This window comes from Eptatretus burgeri, chromosome 3 (genome assembly GCF_056783735.1).
Source record: "Eptatretus burgeri isolate ZD-2024b chromosome 3, Ebu_testis_v1, whole genome shotgun sequence".
NCBI lineage: Eukaryota > Metazoa > Chordata > Myxini > Myxiniformes > Myxinidae > Eptatretus > Eptatretus burgeri.
In genome coordinates this window covers 134,468,043-134,488,080 of record NC_140963.1, presented here as the reverse complement: position 1 = coordinate 134,488,080, position 20,038 = coordinate 134,468,043, and the positions used below count along the sequence as shown (strand labels likewise).

Sequence of the window (20,038 nt, the reverse complement as noted above, 5' to 3'; positions counted from 1 at the left end):
TGGATGAAACGACATTTTAAAATCATTTTTCACTTTTTATTTTAACTCGTTTCTTGTGAGGATGGAACAGTGGTGGCAAGGATGATACCTGTCAACCACTGAATTATTAATGGGTCTTTGCTATTACCAATAATTCTGGACGACAATAATTTCATATGATTCACTCATTTAATTCTGTGCTTTTTATCAGTTGATTGGACTCATGACTTATGGTACTTCCTCTCATGGTGCTGTTCAGTACATCTCCTCCAGCAACCAACTGTATCTGGTTCATGGTCATTCGTGTGTGTGCTCTACTCGTGGTTTTCATTGACCTCGCTCGGTCCCGATCGATTACAATACCTTCAATAATTATCCTGCTGTTACTTTGCAATTGATCACTGGCGTAATTGACACCTCGACAACTTTTTATTGCAGATTCAAGGAATCAAAATTCTACAAAAAGCGAACAAACAATTTCAAATGGAGCACGTCACCGCCATTGGAGCATTTAAATTTCATCAGATGTGCCAATAAATCCCGACTCCATGAAGGATCCGGTCTCCATCCCCACCAGGTCAGGTCAGGTATGGGAGCATGCGCCAGAGCAGCGCGTTGCTGCATCCACTTTCCGCTGGTACTCCAGGGGACTCCGTCTGGCCATCCCCCAGGCAGATGCCTGGCCCATCCCCATCTCCTTGAGATGCCGATCAACCTGCTGCAACCATGAGGCAAGTGGTCCTCCTATTGGCCTCCTCCACTCACGAGACTCCCTCGCTGAGAGAATCTGATGAACAGGATCAGCATCAGGAAAGTGAGCCACATGTCCATACAGCCGCAGCTGACGCTCACGGACTATGCAGGTAACCAATCTCATTTGAGTCTCTGTCAGCAACCGTTCGTTGGACAGAAAGTCCGACCAGCGATAGTCAAGGATTCTCCGAAGAGACCTGGTCCCGAAGGAATTAAGTCTCCGTCTCAGATCCTTGGTCAGATTCCAAGTCTCACATCCAGAGAGCAAGATTGGAAGCACCAAGGACCTGAAGACTCAGACTTTCGTCCTCCCGCACAGGTACCGACAGCACCACACCCAGTGGATCCAGTGAATCCATGACTCCCCAGGCCCAACCCAGACGTCTATTGACCTCTGACTCACAGCCAGTAGAGACATGAATATCACTGCCAAGGTAAGTGAATCTCTCCACGACCTCAACATTCTCACTACAAACAGGCACAGCCAGGACAGCAGCATCCAATATGTCATTGAAAGCCTGGATATTCGTTTTGACCCAGGAAACCCATAATCCCAGCGGCTCCGACTCCTCATTCAGCACCTCGAGGGCCCCCAAAAGGATATCTAAAGTCTGCGCAAAGATGACTGCATCATCTGTAAAATCGAGGTCAGAGATCTTGACATTCCCAAATGATGCACCACAGCTTTATCTCTCCGATATCCTCCCCAGAAGCCAGTGCATGCAAGTGCTGAAAAGTGTAGGGGCCAGTACACACCCCTGATGAACTCCAGTAACAACTGGAAATAAGTCAGAGATGGTATCACCACATCTCACAACACTCTCAATACCAGAGTGAAGTTCAGACATCAGATTGATCAGTTTTGGTGGCACCAAACAACTTCGGACAAGCACAACCACTGAGCTTGGGGTAAGTGACATCATGTTCAACCTCACTTTTTTCTCTGCACTTAGTGGGGCCAATAAAATGGAGTTTCCTTCTCCTCATTGATCCTTTCATGCAAAGTCTCAATCAAAGAAGCAGCAGATACTCTTTTTAAAATATTTTGGATTATTTTACCAGGGTTGGAATCGAAACATCAATCAATGCCCGTACCAACCGCCCACACTGAGAGTGGACGCTCTACCAATTATGCTGATTCTCTGTTGTTATAAACTCGTATTTGGAGGACAGTTTTGGAAGAAAGAAATACTACTCTGACGAGAGTACTTCATTTAAACTGATTCTTCACTCCTCGACGAAATTCAATCGGCCAAAGGCCAATGAAGCCCACCGTGCACACACCCCCTTCCCTGCACCCAGGACAATCTGTTCAACTGAATGAAAATGTTCCCAGAAAACAGAAAAATAACTCATGCAACACCTGGAATAACACCTGGCAAAATGAGGGACACCAAGCAACGGTTTCCAAACAGTTGTGGTCCATGTGTCCATTCAGCAGATAACATCTCAGCATGCTTAGGGTCATGTATAAAAATGCTGCACAGGTCTGGTTGCCTGTAATCATGGCGAGCATGGCTGCAAGAGAAGATCCCCCCACTGCCCCCATGTACAGAGCATGAGTGGTCACCCAATGGTTTGATGAGCATGACACCGATGTTATCCATACGTCGTGGCCTTCTCAGTCACCAGATCTGAACCCAATCGAGAATTTATGGGATATTCTAGAATGACACCTGAGACAGCATTTTCCACCTCCATCGAACAGGTGTGAGTTGATGGACTTCCTGGTGGAAGAATGGTGCCGCATCCCTCCTGCAGAATTCCAGACGCTGCTGGACCCTATGTCATGGCGCATTCAGGCCATACTGGCCGCACGTGGTGGCCCAACGTCCTATTCAGTGACTACGTTGGTGTGTCCAAATTTTTATCCACTACCTGTCGATAAGTTAACCGAGTGTATCTCGTTAACTTTTTATGTCAGAATAACAAAACTATTTCCACAATAGAGATGACGAATCCCTTTTTATACCCATCGTTTTTATGCTAATTAGCTCTTTTGCATAATCAGGGATAACAAATTACAATGATGCCAACCTTGTTCCTCTGAAACATGAATACGGAGAGCCAATTCATAAAAACGGACCCCTATGGTCGCCACCATGGCCCTCACAAAGCTCTACTCCTCTTTAGAAGAGGCCACCATCACTTCTAGATGAAAGATATTTTCTCATTATCAATTTTTTCTTTGGGTTTGTGACTATGTGGATCCGAAAAAACAAGATAAATGATAAAATAAAACTATTCGGCCATCAGAAGCTGGAGATTACATTGGAAGCGACAGATTATGATGACACATCATACTGACATTTCAGACTGTAACTTGGAATTTGAAACCTCCACGAGTAGAGGGTTTTTCAAATGCTTGTTTTATGGACCAGTTTGTGATTATGTCCAGATCTGCAGAGAGTGAAGAAGCTTCTGCTTGCTGGTATGAAGTATGACAGATGGTACGGCAGACGGTGGAGTCATCAACAAAGAGATGAAGAGGATTTTCCAGAGTCAGAGAGATCGTTGATGAAAAGCAGAAAAAGAACAGGTTTCATAATCGTGGATTGAGGAACTCCGGCCTGAACAGGAAGAGGGGATGAAAGAACTCCATTAAAGGTTCAGAAAAAGAACATGGCCCAGAACACTGCCTTGAGGAACTCCACCATGGACAGGAAGAGAGATGTCCACTTTAACAAGCAGATGGTCAGATGAACCGATTGGAACAGTCGAAGAAGAGCAGGCATTTGCAAGGAAATTGGTCAAAATCAGATCCCGCCGAGATGATGTAGTGAGATCCGGGTCGGGAAGGTCACAGATTGTGTCAGTCCCAATGAGTCGCAGAAGTCCTTTGCTGAAGTGTCATGGCAGGTGAGAGAGACACCCACACCCAGCCAACTGGTATGCTTGTTTGTTTGTCAGGTGACTTCTCCTCCAGTTCTGGGCCTATGATATCCAGCCTTGCTACATAGGATCAGCATGACCCCAATTTATGGATGGGGATGTTTATAACTTTGCTGATTGTCGAGGGGGGGGGAGGGTAGGGACGCAAATTCTCCATGAAAGATATTTTGTAGCGCCACCACCAGGTGGGGGAAGGTATTACAGGTCTCCACCATGTACTGCTCAGTATTCCTGTCCTCACATTTTCCAGTACAATGAGGTGTTTTGAATTATAAGCAGAAGGTATGTTTTTGCTTCACGCACGTGACCCGGGTTATTATTTTTATTTTTGGAAGTGATTGAGGCAGGCAGGAAGTGATTGAGGCAGAGGCACCAATAAAGGTATTGGTCAGAAGGATGTGTTGCATGCTTGGAACAAGATCGCCCGGAGGGCGGGTACTCTGCTCGTGGATATAAATGTGAGATAATATTTATGAAGCATGAATAATCAAAGTACATCATGAAAATGTTTTAAATGCATGATAATTGTGTGTTAGATGATATAATGTATAGCTTGAATTTTTCTGAATGATATAACGTAGATGTATATTACCATAAATTCCCTTCCATGTGCACGCTGTCACTCACAAACATGTCCTTTTATAATCAGAACAATAAATAAAGTCTGAAAAAGATCAACAACTTCACACAGAAAGAGCAAATCAGGCTGGAGTATAATTATCATAAGCTTCATGTCAAACAAATATCACAGTTGGGTAAATGTTTTAACAAATAATTTCTTCCTGAACATTCCTTAAAACAAATGTTTTCTGAAAAAAACCAATCACATGTGGATATATGGAAACACATCAAGGACTTTGTTGGCACATCCTCCAGATGTTTCTACAAACGTTTTTCACGATAACGTTTAACAAGGAAAACAAACATGGTGAATGGGAAGAGAGCGAGAACATTGATAGTGATTGCTGCAGCGAGAGCCGGTCGGCATCCAGAGAGTGATGAAGGGTTGTTGGTCTCTTCACTTGCTGTGGATTCATTTGGGGTCCTTGTCGTCAATGCATCTGTTGTCCTTGTCGTCAATGCATCTGTTGTCCTTGTCGTCAATGCATCTGTTGTCCTTGTCGTCAATGCATCTGTTGTATATTCTGTTCAAAAACATCCGTTATATGAGAAAACCCATCAGGATAACAATCATGTAAGATGTGGAAACTCAACCAAGGTTACACTGCACTAATTGGTTAATAAATGGTAATAATAAAACACGAGACCTGTTCAACTTGTTACCAATTAAACAATTTATACGTCATATCAAAAATCTTAGAAGAAAAAAAAACATCTCCTTCACTTTCAAAATACTCATTTTTAACCAGGAAAACGAAACGATGAGGGAGAGAGAAGCTGCTGCCATCTTCAGGGCAATTACGAACAAAGATGGTTTCGTACAATGAAGAACCATGATGGAGCATGATATAACTGGGTGGTAATTGTCATCGAGTTAGATCTTACCAGGTGTGAATGAGAGCACAGAGAGGACCTGCTCTCTCCACATTCCATCCTCTCCAGGACCAATCAGACACCAGTATCTATCGAGTTCATCCCTCGTTACACCAAAGGGAGGCAGCAAGCAGTGGGAGCTTTCAGGACAGGAATCCTGTCGAGGTTCCAGCACTCCAGAGTTTCTGTCTTTGTTCTTCCCCAGACAGGAGGCAAGGATGTCTGCCCGTGTTCCGGCCACTGCGATCACCTGGTTATGACCTTCAGTACTTCGAAACATCCACAGCAACAAGAACTTGTGACTGGGGGGATTTTGTATCTCACATGAGAGGAGAGGAGTTCCCATGAGAGGGATGGGAACTACAATGAGAAACAAGGAAACTACAATCTTTATTTCCACCAATAACATCTCTCCACATCACCTTATGTTTATTCTGCATTTCTCTTCCAAAGTGCTTTGAAAAACGGCATCAAATCCCCGAATGAGAATCTCCAAAACCGACCTTGTGGTTTCTTCGGTTCTCTCTCATCCGAAGAGTCACATGACCTGGGATTCTGAAATTAAATAATAAAGATGGATGAACAATACCCAGTGTGGTGACATGATGGTAGATTTATTAAATAGCCAACAAATACAACCCGTTGCTTCGCTGAAGGAAACATTAAATGAGGAGAGAAAGAGGGGGTGGAGGGAGAGAGAGGACACGAGGGGGGGGAGGAGAAGAGGAGGGAGAGTCTTTCATTACTTCCGGGTTCAGAGCGTCGAGAGGTCTCCCAAGGAGCTCTCTGCTGACGATCTCAAAGATAAGTTTCCAGTCCTTATTTGTCCCATTTTAACTGTTTATTTTCCCCCCCTACATGTTACTGTGTGTTCCTCGTTCGATTTTATTTCAAAAATCGTGCTATTTTGTGAGTTTTTGTTGACGATGTCTTTCCGGGTGTTTGAGGCCTTGGCTTAAGGGCTACCGGTTCCCCTCGGTGTGCAATCGTTTTATTTATTTTTTCTCCCAATTACCTTCAATTTCTATCTTCCCCACTTTCCGAATGTCCCCCATATCTCCCAACTCATCTCCATTTCTTATCTTTCAAAAAAAAAAAAAAAACCCCCCACCTTTCCCCTCATTCTGCTTCTTCTTCATCTCTTCTTCTTCCTCATATTCTTCCTCCTCCTCTTCTTCCTCGATTTTTTTCTACATCACTTCCATCACCTAATCTATTGAAAACTCTCTCAAACATTCAAAATAATAACAAAAACGATATCTTATCATGCTTCATCTTCCTCTCTCACACGTGGTACTCTTGACTGTTTCATAATGCACGACTCTTCTGCGATTTTAACAGACTGCTCTCATTTCGAACTCTCCTTAATTCCTTGCCCAAAAAATCCAACTGTTACAGCGCTTCTTCTCTCTATTCTCTGAATTCGTCTTCATTGCATCCATCAAGAAATGTGTTAAATCGCCTCTCTGACCTAAAACTTTTAAAAACCACAGTTTGCTATGAATGTTCGCTTTCCATCAACCATTCTTTTTTCCAACTTCATTGCCAACTCACCCCTCTCACCCCTCACTCTCACTCTCAAAGCAACCATCCCACTCTTCTCCCTCCAAGCCTCCCTCTCACCTCTCAAAAATTCCCCCTCACCTTTGCCCCACCTTTCATCCCCGTCACTCATCCTTCTCAAAGTTGCCCCCCCTCTCATCCACAAAGCTGCCTCCTTCCACTGCCCTCTCACCTCCATCTCTTCACTCCGCCTCCTCAAATCCTCAACTGCCTTCTTCCCCCTCTCTTGTCCCCCTCTGTCCCAGCACCACAGAGCCTTTTATCCTCCTCATCCGGCCCCCTCCCCTAGCTATTCTGCAATCCCCCACACTCTTTCAACAACCCTCCTTACCTCTCCTCCTCGACCCTTGTCCTACCCTCCAACTCCCCCCCACCCCCTGCACCCAAAGCCTCCTCCCCGACCTCTTCACTAAAAGTGTGGACCTCAAATATCCGGGGCCTTCGCTCAAACCTTTCACATCTTTCCATACAGGTTGCCACTGACAAACCAGACATAATCTGCCGAACAGAAACTTTCCTCCCCCAAGACGTGTCTGACTCCCAAGTATCTCTCCCTGGTTACTCCCTCCTCCGGAATGACAGATCTGAGCCTGGGTCCTGGTGGAGAAGTTGCTCTCTTCATCAAAGACTCTATTCCTCACTCTCCATGCACTGCTCTCACTCCCCCACACCCCTAGGAATACCTCTGGCTACGGCTTCCCTTCCACTCCCACCTCATGTTTATATGTGTACTGTAACGTCCACCCAACAGTGATGACTCCATCTACACCTCACTATCCGAAAACATGGACCATCTTCTATCTTCTCATCCAAACTCTCTGTTCCTCTTATGTGGCGACTTCAATTGTCATCATGCCAGTTGGCTCGGTGTGGGTACCTCTCTCACCTGTCATGGCACCTCAGCAAAAGCTTTCTGTGACTCATTGGGACTGACTCAATCGGTCAACTTCCCGACCCGGATCTCAACCAATGGTACTCCATCTCTTCTGGATCTGATTTTTACAAATTTCCCTGACAATATCTGCTGCTCTTTCTCTGCTCCAATCGGTTCTTCTGACCACGTCCTTGTCAAAGTGGACATCTCTCTGGCTGTTATCAGAGAACCACCTCACCGCTGTCGAGTCTGGCATTTCACTCAAGCCTACTGGCAGGGTCTCCAAGCAGCCATCAAACTTACAGACTGGTCTCCTATCACTACTTTCTCAAACATCAACTCATCCTGGGAATTTTTTCAAAGAAACTTGCTCTCCCTCATGCACAGATTTATCCCCTCTCGTCTTCAGTTGTCCGACCCTTCCTCCTGCCCTTGGTTTACTGAAGCTTGTGGCGAGGCAGTTGTCCTGAAACAACTTGCCTTTGCCTCATGGAAAGCAAACCCAACTGAGGGCAATCTCAGTTCCTTCCATAAAGCTCAGAACAAATGTGTATCTACCCTCAGGAGAGCCAGAAAACAACATCTTTCTCATCTCAAGTCTAAACTCATACCTCTCTCCCTCCTCAAAATCCTGGTGGCATCGAATCACCTCTGTTTCTGGTGTATGTTCCCCCTCCATCTCATCCCTTACCTCAAATGGCCGCACTGCTGATACCGCACGTGAAAAAGCTGAATGCCTAAACTCGGTGTTTGCAGCTAAATCTTGTGTCAAAAACCCATCACTTTCTCTACCCACCTTACCCAGTCGCACCCAACTGTCCCTGGACTCTGTGTCCTTTTCTCCTGACAAGGTGGAGAGCTTGCTGTCAAACCTCGACTCAGATTCTGCAACCGGTCCAGACGGCATCAGCCCACGTGTCCTCAAACCCTGCTCTTCTGCTCTTGCTCACCCTCTCTCTGTTCTATTCACCCTCTCATTTGCTCAAGGTCATCTGCCATCTGCTTGGAAATCTGCAAACATCACTGCCCTGCATAAAAAGGTGCAGAAACAGACCCCTGCAACTGCAGGCCAATCAGCCTTCTCCCAATCATCAGGAAGGTTATGGAATCCATCATCGCTTCAGACTTGAAATCCTTCCTCTTCTCCAATGGCTTGATTTCCGATCATCAATTTGGTTTCAGACCAGGTCACTCTTCCCTGTATATGCTGCTTCTGCTCTCCCAACAATGGATGGAGGTCCTCAATGCCAGACAGGAAATCAGAGCCGTATCCCTGGACATATCACGTGCTTTTGACACGGTCTGGCACCCTGCCCTGCTCACCAAACTCTCTTCCCATGGTATCCAAGGCCATCTCTACTCATGGCTCGCAGACTTCCTCTCCTGTCGCAGTCAACGTGTGGCCCTAAATGGAGTTCTTTCATCCCCTCTTCCTGTCCAGGCTGGAGTTCCTCAAGGTAGCGTTCTGGGCCCTGTTCTTTATCTGGTTTTCATTCACTGATCTCTCCGACTCTCTGGAAAATCCTCTATATCTCTTTGCTGATGACTCCACCCTCTGCCGTACCATCGGTCATCCCTCAAACCGGCAAGCAGCAGCTTCTTCGCTCACTGCAGATCTGGATAAAATCACAAACTGGTCCAACACGTGGAACATGTCTTTCAATCCGGACAAATCTCACACTCTCACTATGTCTCTTTGAAAGGACCGTTTAGAAAACCCACCCATCCACTTTCTCAACAATCCTCTGGAAGAAGTCCTTTCTTTCAAGCTTCTGGGTCTCACTATCTTCCATGACCTTTCCTGGGAAAGCCACATTTCCAACCTCGCCTCAAAAGCCAGTCGCCGACTGGGAATCCTCCGTCGTGCAAAGTCCTTCCTCGGCCCACCTGAGCTCCTGACCACTTACAAAGCTTTTCTCCGCAGCCTGATGGAGTACTGCTCTCCCCTCTGGGCTGGTGCTCCTGCCTCCCACCTTTCTCGGCTTCACGCTGTCGAAACCAGGGCATTTAAGATCATCGGCATCTCCCGCAATGAAGCTGAGTCTTTGGGCCTCTCACTCAATCACCGCAGGTTGGTCGGTGGTCTTTCTGTCTTCTACCGACTCCTCTCCAGCCTTGCCCCCCCTGCTCTCTCTGCGATTTGTCCCCACCACATTTCCACAGGGCGCTCAAGGTCCGCCAACAACCCCTTCTGGTAAAACTACCAAAATCACGAATCACTGCTCATCTTCACTCTTTCATTCCTCTTTTTTCCTGCCTTTGGAATAAACTTCCTCACTCTATTCTTTCCCATTCTTCCCTCCAGGCTTTCAAAACAGCTGTTCACCACCACCTCTTATCTTCCCCCATCCAAATCCTCGATCTTTTCTACCCCCGATAATACACCCAAGCCCACTTCCTTCAATTCCCCTGCTTTCCTTCCTGAAAGTCCCTGTTATGTCCATCTTCTCTTCGCCATGTTCTCTGTCCCATCCCCATCCCTCTCCCTTCCACAGTTCGCCTAATGTGTCTGTTCCCCACTGTTTTGTCCCTTCCACTCCCACCCCTCTTGTCTCATGCCTCCTTGCTGTGAGTTGTGTGTTAGCTCTCATACGAGCCTCGACCAGGGTATATAAAAAAAAATCTCGCCTCCAAAGTCAGTCGCCGACTGGGAATCCTCCGTCGTGCAAAGTCCTTCCTCTGCCCTCCTGAGCTCCTGACCACTTACAAAGCTTTTATCCGTAGCCTGATGGAGTACTCCTCTCCCCTCTGGGCTGGTGCTCCTGCCTCCCAACTTTCTCGGCTTCACGCTGTAGACACCAGGGCATTTTGGATCATCGGCATCTCCCGCAATGAGGCTGAGTCTTTGGGCCTCTCACTCAATCACCGCAGGTTGGTCGGTAGTCTTTCTGTCTTCTACCGTCTCCTCTCCAGCCTTGCCCCCCTGCTCTCTCTACTATTTGTCCCCACCTCATTTCCTCATGGTGCTCAAGGTCAGCCAACAACCCCCTTCTGGTAAAACTCCCAAAATCACGAATCACTGCTCACCTTCACTCTTCACTACCCCCGATAATCCACCCAAGCCCACTTCCTTCAAATTCCCTGCTTTCCTTCCTGAAAGTCCCTGTAATGTCCATATTCTATTCCCCATGTTCCCCATCCCATCCCTCTCCCTTCCACAGATCTCCTAATGTGTCTGTTCCCCACTGTTTTGTCCCTCCCACTCCCGCCCCTCTTGTCTCATGCCCCCTTGATGTGCGTTGTGTGTTCGCTCCCACACTAGCCTCGACAAGGTATACAAAAATAAAGGAGGGGAGGGGGGAAGAGAGCGTGAGGAAAGAGAGGGGAGGGAGTGGAGCAAGGAAGAGGAGCGAGGAAGGGTGGGGGAGGAATGGGGGAGAGCGTGGAAGGGGGCGGAGTGAGAGCAAAGATAATGTTACATTATGCTTTATAAACACACACACACACACACACACACACACACACACACACACACACACACACACACACACACACACACACACACACACACACACACACACACACATACACATACACATACACATACACATACACATACACACACACTTATATACAGGTACTTTCACGTATTTACATCATAGATGAATTCCTGGAAAACATAGTTTCAGTTGAACTTCAAAATCTCATTGATTTTTAAGATGTATTAAAGGAGGAATGGATTCCAGACAAAAAAAAATTGAGTTGAAATTTTTCAAAATTGCTTCTCTCACCCGAATCCTCCCGTTTTGTTCATCGGTCTTTGTGTTTTTAAGTTGATCTTTAATTTAATTTATTTTGCCTTCCTAACTCCAGAGATTCACCACAGAGAACCCAGGCACAGCTGCCATCGTGTCGATACCGCTGATTAATTATTTTCGTTTCACCGAAATAAGTTATTTCCATTGCACTCAATGAAACCAGCTGAATGAAGCTGGTTAATTTTGGCACATTACTCAATCTTTTTTTCACTCAATGTAATTCTCCAAGCAGGAGAAAAAGTTAAGTTTAATGCTTCAGCAATTTCACATTTTCTTGTGTATATCTGGGGAAGAAGGGAACATCGCCTTGCTTGCTTAAAGTTTTTTAGGAGTCGGAAATGCTGCTGAGTTTAAATCTGGAGTTTAAATTTTGTAATTTTGCTTGGTTTAAGAGATTCTTGAAGTTATCAGATGGGCAGAAATGAAATAAAGTCACGAATGGTGACGTCTCAAGGCGTGTATAAGCATTGCGATGTATCCAGCGATTAATAGCTCTGATGAACAGGCATTTGATAATATGAGTGAAGAAAGTGAAAAAAACAGACTTTATCATGAAGAAATCATTTTGACCTGTTCCAGGTCAAGGCATGGTTGAGCAGGCCAAAAAACATGGTGGCTTCAGAACCCATCGAGGTATCCCAGAAATGCCTTAAGACCCCATAAAAAGCAAGGTGGCCGAGGATCGCCTGATGAAGGATATAAAAAATAAGGCCGTTAAATATCTTCAAAAGGGGTTTTTATTTAACGTAAACATCCAATTTTCATTCTTGCTCTTCCTTGGGGTTCCCTGACTATGTGTGTAAAGTTTCAGGCTGCTCGGTTTCATGTTTTTGGAGTGATGAAGGAGAAGTACATACACACACATATTTATTAGTATGGATGGGTCAGTGGCCTCTGCTTTTTACATCCTCTTCTTTGGGCAAGCTCCCTCTGATCTCTCATAAAGAGGGAGTAACCATACTGAGGTCAGGTCAGGTTAGGTATGGGAGCATGCGCCAGAGCAGCACGTTTCTGCATCCACTTTCCACAGGTACTCCAGAGGCCTCCGTTGAGCCATCCCCCAGGCAGATGCCAGGCCCATCCCCATCTCCTTGAGATGGCGATCAACTTGCTGTAACCACGACACTCGTGGTCAGCCCGTTGGCCTCCTCCACTCACGAGACTCCCTAGCTGAGAGAATCTGGTGAGCAGGATTAGTGTCAGGAAAATGAGCCACATGTCCATACAGCTGCAGCTGACACTCATGGATTATGCAGGTAACAAATCTCATTTAAGTCTCTCTCAGCAACCCCTCAATGGACACAAAGTCCGACCAGTGATAGCCAAGGATTCTCCGAAGAGTTCTGGTACCAAAGTAATTAACTCTCTGTCTCAGATCCCTGGTCAGAGTCCAAGTGTCACATCCATAGAGCAAGACTGGAAGCACCAATGACCTAAAGACTCAGACTTTCGTCCTCCCACACAGGTACTGGCAGTGTCACACCCCATGATCCAGTGAATCCATGACTCCCCAGGCCCGACCCAGACGTCTATTGACCTTTGACTCATAGCCAGCAAAGACATGAATATCACTGCCAAGGTAAGTGAATCTCTCCATGTCCTCAACAGGTCAGGTCAGGTATGGGAGCATGTGCCAGAACAGCGCGTCGCTGCGTCCACTTTCCGCCGGTACTCCAGGGGCCTCCGTCTGGCCATCCCCCAGGCAGATGCCAGGCCCATCCCCATCTCCTTGAGATGATGGTCAACCTGCTGCAACCATGAGGCACGTGGTCGGCCCACTGGCCTCCTCCACTCATGAGACTCCCTCGCTGAGAGAATCTGGTGAGCAGGATCAGCGTCAGGAAAACGAGCCACATGTCCATACAGCCGCAGCTGACGCTCACGGACTATGCAGGTAACAAATCTCATCCGAGTCTCTCTCAGCAACTGCTCGTTGGACACAAAATCCGACCAGCGATAGCCAAGGATTCTCCGAAGAGACCTGGTACCAAAGGAATTAAGTCTCCGTCTCAGATCCTTGGTCAAAGTCCAAGTCTCGCACCCATAGAGCAAGACTGGAAGTACCAAGGACCTGAAGACTCGGACTTTCGTCCTCCCGCACAGGTACCGGCAGCGCCACACCCCATGATCCAGTGAATCCATGACTCCCCAGGCCCGACCCAGACGTCTATTGACCTCCGGCTCACAACCTGCGGAGACATGAATATCACTGCCAAGGTAAGTGAATCTATCCACGACCTCAACATCCTCACCACAAACAGACACAGACAGGACAGCAGCATCCAAGATGTCACCGAAAGCCTGGATCTTTGTTTTGACCCAAGAAATCCGTAATCCCAACGGCTCCGACTCCTCATTCAGCACCTCGAGGGCCCCCAAGAGGATGTCTAAAGTCTCCGCAAAGATGACTGCATCATCTGCAAAATCAAGGTCCGAGATCTTGACATTGCCAAACGATGCACCGCAACTTGATCTCTCCGACATCCTCCCAAAAATCCAGTCCATACAAGTGCTGAAAAGTGTGGGGGCAAGTACACATCCCTGACGAACTCCAGTAACAACTGGAAATAAGTCAGAGGCGGTACCACCACACTTCACAGCACTCTCAGTACCAGAGTAGAGTTCAGACATCAGATCGATCAGTTTCGGTGGCACCCCACGAAGACCAAGAATCCTCCAGAGGACATCCCGATTCACTGAATCGAACGCTTTACAGAGATCAACATAGGCTGCAAGCAGCCCCTGCCGAAACTCTCGTCTGCGTTCAGTGAGGACACGAAGAGCAAGGATACGGTCAATCGTTGACCTCTTTGGTGTAAAGCCTGACTGCTCTGGACGCTGGTGCTCAAGCAGATGGTGGCGAACCCTATCAAGAATTATCCGAGCAAAGACCTTGCCCGGCACTGAGAGCAGCGTCACCCCTCGGTAGTTGTTGCAGTCTTGGCGATCACCCTTCCCTTTCCAGAGAGGGACAACAAGGCCCCTCTTCCAGTCAGTTGGGATGATGCCTGTGTTCCAGGCAGAGCACAAAACTGCATGCAACGACGCGAGTGCAGCATTTCCACCAGCCTTGAGAAGTTCAGCATGGATGCCACAGATCCCTGCAGCTTTGCCCCGTTTCAACTGGTTCACCGCAGCCCGTGTTTCCACAAGCGATGGTGGACCACAGTTGATTCGAGGGTCAGCAACAGGGATTGTAACACCCTTGACGTCCAACTCGACAGCTGGGGGATCAGCCTGGTACAACCGCTCAAAGTAACCGGCCCAGCGGGCCTTCACTTCAGACTCCTCTGTCAAGAGCCTACCACTCTCTGCTCGAACTGCAGTGCTCCGAGGGATGGGCTTGGATGAACGTAATGCGCGAATTCCCCTGTAAGCGGGACGAGAATCACCTGTCCACAGGTGATGCTCTACCCCTCACAGATTCCTCGCACATAGGCCTCCTTGTCCACCCTCAGTGCACGTACAGTTTTACGCCTCAGCTCCCTGAACAGCTCAGCTCTGCCATTCAGCCTGGCCCTGCGACTCTGGTCAATGGTATCCAGTGTCCCTTGAGAGACAAAATTCTTCTTTGCCCTGCGGTGAACTCCAAGGCATCCACCGGCAACATCAAGGACGGTGGTCTTGAAGGTGCTCCACAACTCTTCAGGACCCCCCAAAGCACCCAGACCCCCAAGTGTCCACTCAGCCTGTTCGCAAACTCCTCAGCTACTCTCTCATCCCTGAGCTTGGCAACATCCAGCCTAGGCTGGGATGGTACCATTCTCCAGGATTTAAGGTGCAGCTTTAGAGTTGCTACAACAAGCCTGTGGTCAGTATTGAGGAACTGAGCACTCCGGTAGACCCTGCAGTTCTGGATCATCCTCCAACGACCGTCAATGAGGACATGGTCAATCTCCTTTGCCACACCGCCAGCGTTGGAATACCAAGTCCAGCGATGAGCTTGCGGGCGCTGAAACCATGAACCAGCCACCCTAAGTCCATGACTTCTTGCAAAGTCAAGGAACTTAGTGCTATTCTGGTTCATAGTTCCTGACCCATGGGGACCAACACACACCTCATAACCATCCCTATCAGTTCCAGTCGATGCATTGAAATCCCCCAAGACTAGAAGTGTATCTCGTCTGGGGCACTGATCAACCACAGACTCGAGTGTGGCGTAGAATGCATCCTTCACGGTAAGATCACTCGCCTCAGTCGGAGCATAAATAGAGACCAGGGAAATGACACCTAAGGAGTGACGAATCCTTAATCTCATAATACGCTCGTTGACCGGTGTTACCTCAATTATCATTGGGGTCAGCTTATTAGACACAGCTACAGCAACTCCTTGGGTATGGTAACCATCAGAGCGACCAGACCAATAGTAGGTGTAACCACCCACCATTATCTCGCCGCAATCCGGTCTCCGAACCTCAGAGAGAGCTGCAATCCCGATGTCCAAACGCTTGAGCTCAGATGATAACAGAGACAGGTGATCATCCTCTCTTAGGGATAGGACATTCCAGGCACCCACCCGAAGGGACCGCCTCAGGTTAACCCAAGGAGACCGCCGTCTGGTGGACGACACCTCAGCACCACTCCGACACACTCTCCCGCAATCTGACCCAGGGATGTTACCCCGTGGTTTCCCTCCTATCAAAGATTGGGGGTCCCGAAGGCTTTGCCCCAATCCCATCATCCGGTGAGCTGCCCTGCGAAGGGAAGCTGCACAGGAGGTACTCCCACGGAGTGGGTTTTCAGATTTTTTTGCGTTTTTGCGTTTTGCGGAATGAAGGGTTTTACGGTGGCCGGAGTGCAAATCCTGCCACCAACCTCCTAATTAGAAGTAACCCAACTGCAGGAGGACGTCCGCAGACACAGTTGGGCACTAGATATGGATGGCCGTTGGCTCACAAGGAGCTCCTCCGCCCTTTGCTCCTCCGTCCTCAACAGACAGGACAAGGAGCTCAACAAGGAGCTCCTCCGTCCTCAACATCCTCACCATAAACAGGCACAGACAGGACAGCAGCATCCAAGATGTCACTGAAAGCCTGGATATTAGTTTTGACCCAGGAAACCCATAATCCCAGTGGCTCCGACTCCTCATTCAGCACCTCGAGGGCCCCAAAAGTATTTCTAAAGTTTCCAGAAAGATGACTGCATAATCTGCAAAATCAAGGTCAGAGATCTTGACATTCCCAAACGATGCACCGCAGCTTGATCTCTCCAACATCCTCCCTAGAATCCAGTCCATACAAGTGCTGAAAAGTGAGGGGGCCAGTACACTCCCCTGACGAACTCCAGTAACAACTGGAAATAAGTCAGAGATGTACCACTACATCTCACAGCACGCTCAGTACCAGAGTAGAGTTCAGACATCCGATCGATCAGTTTTGGTGTCACCTCACGAAGACCAAGAATCCTCCAGAGAGCATCACGATTCACTGAATCATACGCTTTACAGAGATCAACATAGGCTGCAAGCAGTCCCTGCCGAAACTCTCATCTGCTTTCGGTGAGGACCGGAAGAGCAAGGATACAGTAAATCATTGACCTCTTTGGTGTAAAGCCTGACTGCGCTGGATGCTGGTGCTCAAGGCGATGGTGACGAACCCTCTCAAGAATTATCCTCGCAAAGACCTTGCCCTTCACTGAGAGCAGCGTCAACCCACGGTAGTTGTTGCAGTCTTGGCAATCACCCTTCCCTTTCCAGAGAGGGACAACAAGGTCCCTCTTCTAGTCAGTGGGGAGGATGTCTGTTTTCCAGACAGAGCACAGAACTGCATGCAATGACATGAGTACAGTATTTCCACCAGCCTTGAGAAGTTCAGCATGGATGCCACAGATCCCTGGAGCTTTACCCCATTTCAACCGGTTCACCGCAGCCTGTATTTCCACGAACGAAGGTGGACCACAGTTGATTGGAGGGTGGGCAATAGGGATAGTAACACCCCTGACATCCAACTCAAATTCTGGTGGATCAGCCTGGTACACCTGCTCAACGTACGCGGCCCAACGGGCCTTCACTTCGGACTCCTCTGTCAAGAGCCTACCACCCTCTGCTCTAACTGCAGTACACTGAGGGATGGGCTTGGATGAACGCAATGCGCAAATTCCCCTGTAAGCGGGACGAGAATCACTTGACCACAGGTGATGCTCTACCCCCTCACAGATTCCTCGCACATTGGCCTCCTTGTCCACCTTTAGCACACGTACAGTTTTACGCCTCTGCTCCCTGAACAGCTCACCTCTGCCATTCAGACTGGCTCTTTGACTCTGGTCAATGGTATTCAGTGTCCCTTGAGAAACAAAATTATTCTTCGCCCTATGTTGAGTTCCAAGACATCCTATGGCATCATCAATGAGGGTGGTCTTGAAGGCACTCCACAACTCTTCAGAATCCCCCAAAGCACCCAGACCCCCCCCCCAAATCTCCACTCAGCTTGTTTTTGCAAACTCCTCAGCTACCCTCTCATCCTTGAGTTTGCCAACATTCAGCCATGGCTGGGATGGTACCATTCTCTTGGATTTAAGGTGCAACTTAAGAGTTGCGACAACAAGCCTGTAGTCAGTATTGAGGAACTGAGCACTCCAGTAGACCCTGCAGCTTTGGATCATCATCCAGCCACCATCAATGAGCACATGGTCAATCACCTTTGCCACACCGCCATCATTCGAATACTAAGTCCATTGATGAGCTTGTCGGCACTGAAACCATGAATCAGCCACCCTCAGTCTATGACTTCTTGCAAAGTCACGGAACTAAGTGCTATTCAGCTTCACAGTTAAAGACCCATGGGAACCAACACACGTCTCATAACCATCCCTATCAGTTCCAGTCGATGCATTGAAATCCCCCAAGACTAGGAGTTTATCTCGCTTGGGGCACTGATCAACCACAGACTCCATTATAGCATAGGTTGGGTCCTTCACAGTGTGATCACTCGCCTCAGTCGGAGCATAAACAGAGACCAGGGAAATCACACCTAAGGAGTGACGAATCCTTCGTCTCATAATACGCGCGTTGACTGGTGTTACTGCAATTATCATTGGGGTCAGCTTATTGGACACAGTGACAGCAACTCCTTGGGCATGGTAACTATCAGAGCGACCAGGCCAATAGTAGGTGTAACCACCCACCATGATCTCGCCATGATCTCGCCATGATCTCGCCATGATCTCGCCGCAATCCGCTCTCCAAACCACAGAGAGTGCTGCAATACCGATGTCCAAACGCTTGAGCTGAGATGATAACAGAGACAGGTGATCATCCTCTCTTAGGGATTGGACATTCCAGGCACCCACCCAAAGGAACTGCCTCAGGTTAACCCAAAGAGACCGCCGTCTGGTGGATGACACCTCAGCATCACCCCGACACACTCTTCCACAATCTGACCCGGGAATGTTACCCCGTGGTTTCCCTCCTATCATCAAAGAGTGAGGGTCCCGAAGGCTTTGCCCCAATCCCCTCATCTGGTGAGCTGCCCTGTCAAGGGAAGCTGCACTGGAGGTTCTCCCATGGAGTGGGTTTTCAGATTTTGTTATGTTTTGAGAATGTTTTGTGGAATGAAGTGTTTTACAGTGGCCGCAGTGCAAATCCTGCCACCAACCTCCTAATAAGAAGTAACCCAACTGCAGGAGGACGTCCACAGACACGGTTGGGCACTAGATATGGATGGTCGTTGGCTCACAAGGAGCTCCTCCGCCCTTTGACAGGTTTTGTTTTTATTCCTGCTGGGTGTCCAGATCCAAACACCTCCTCACCGGAAAACCTGGTGGGGGAGACGGTTTAGTCGCCGACAACCCGACCATGGAACAGGTTCGTACAGGTTTACATGATACCTGAAGCAAGTGACAGATCTGATCTGGCCTCACCTGACAATGACAATACCCAGGTGTGGTTACATGAAGGTCTATTTCCATGTGCTTTTGTGTTCCTCATTATTGACATAATCCCTGTGATTACTTGTCTTACACAACCACAACAAACGACTTCACAGTAAATCTGTTCATGGATCCTCAAGGACAGGAAATAATGAATAATGTACACTTTCTCATCTTATATTCATTCATTCATCCATACATTCATTCGTTCACACACAATGACTTGCCTGCTGGTTACATCATTTCTGAGTGTATCTGTCCCCTCATTCCCATGTGACCTGATACTTCCATCAATCTCCACTGACAGGAGTATGAAATATAAAGAAACCTGATGAGACAAGTTACTGTTAGAGTCATAGTTACTGTTTAGATGTTCTGTTGGTGACGATTTAATTAATGTGACCTGGGGTGCTGCATCATGGAGCACGTGTTCCCCAATTCCCCTGAAAGTTAAATTGACTATCTTGTGTGAAATTACTTGGAGATGAAAGATTTCATGTTGTGGATTTGAGTGAAGATCAATCACCCACACCATGATAATTACCCTCGCCAGATGCGAGGGCATTGCATTTGGGTCTGTTTGTTTGTTTGTCCGCACAGAACATGTGTGTTTTTGTCTGCAACTGCTTGTCGGATTGACATGAAAACTTTCACCATTGGAGCGAATACTCATGTAGAATGTATTAATTGATAATAATGACATTATAGGTCACATGGTGTGGCAGCCATATTGGAAAAAAGGAAAAACTTTGGATCTCTATCTCCGAAACCGCACCAAGGAAAAAAATTGAGACTTGGCACGTGGCAAGTACTCCACATAAAGAATAATTGTGATTTTTTTAATGACGTCATAATTGCA

The 20,038-nt window shown here is 47.6% G+C and overlaps 1 long non-coding RNA gene across 1 annotated transcript in view; it reads left to right on the top strand.

Annotated features, from left to right (window-relative positions):
• LOC147031023 (uncharacterized) overlaps positions 1–20,038 on the top strand; it is a 215,243-nt gene that overhangs the window by 10,181 nt on the left and 185,024 nt on the right. The gene's annotated exons all lie outside the window — the stretch shown is intronic.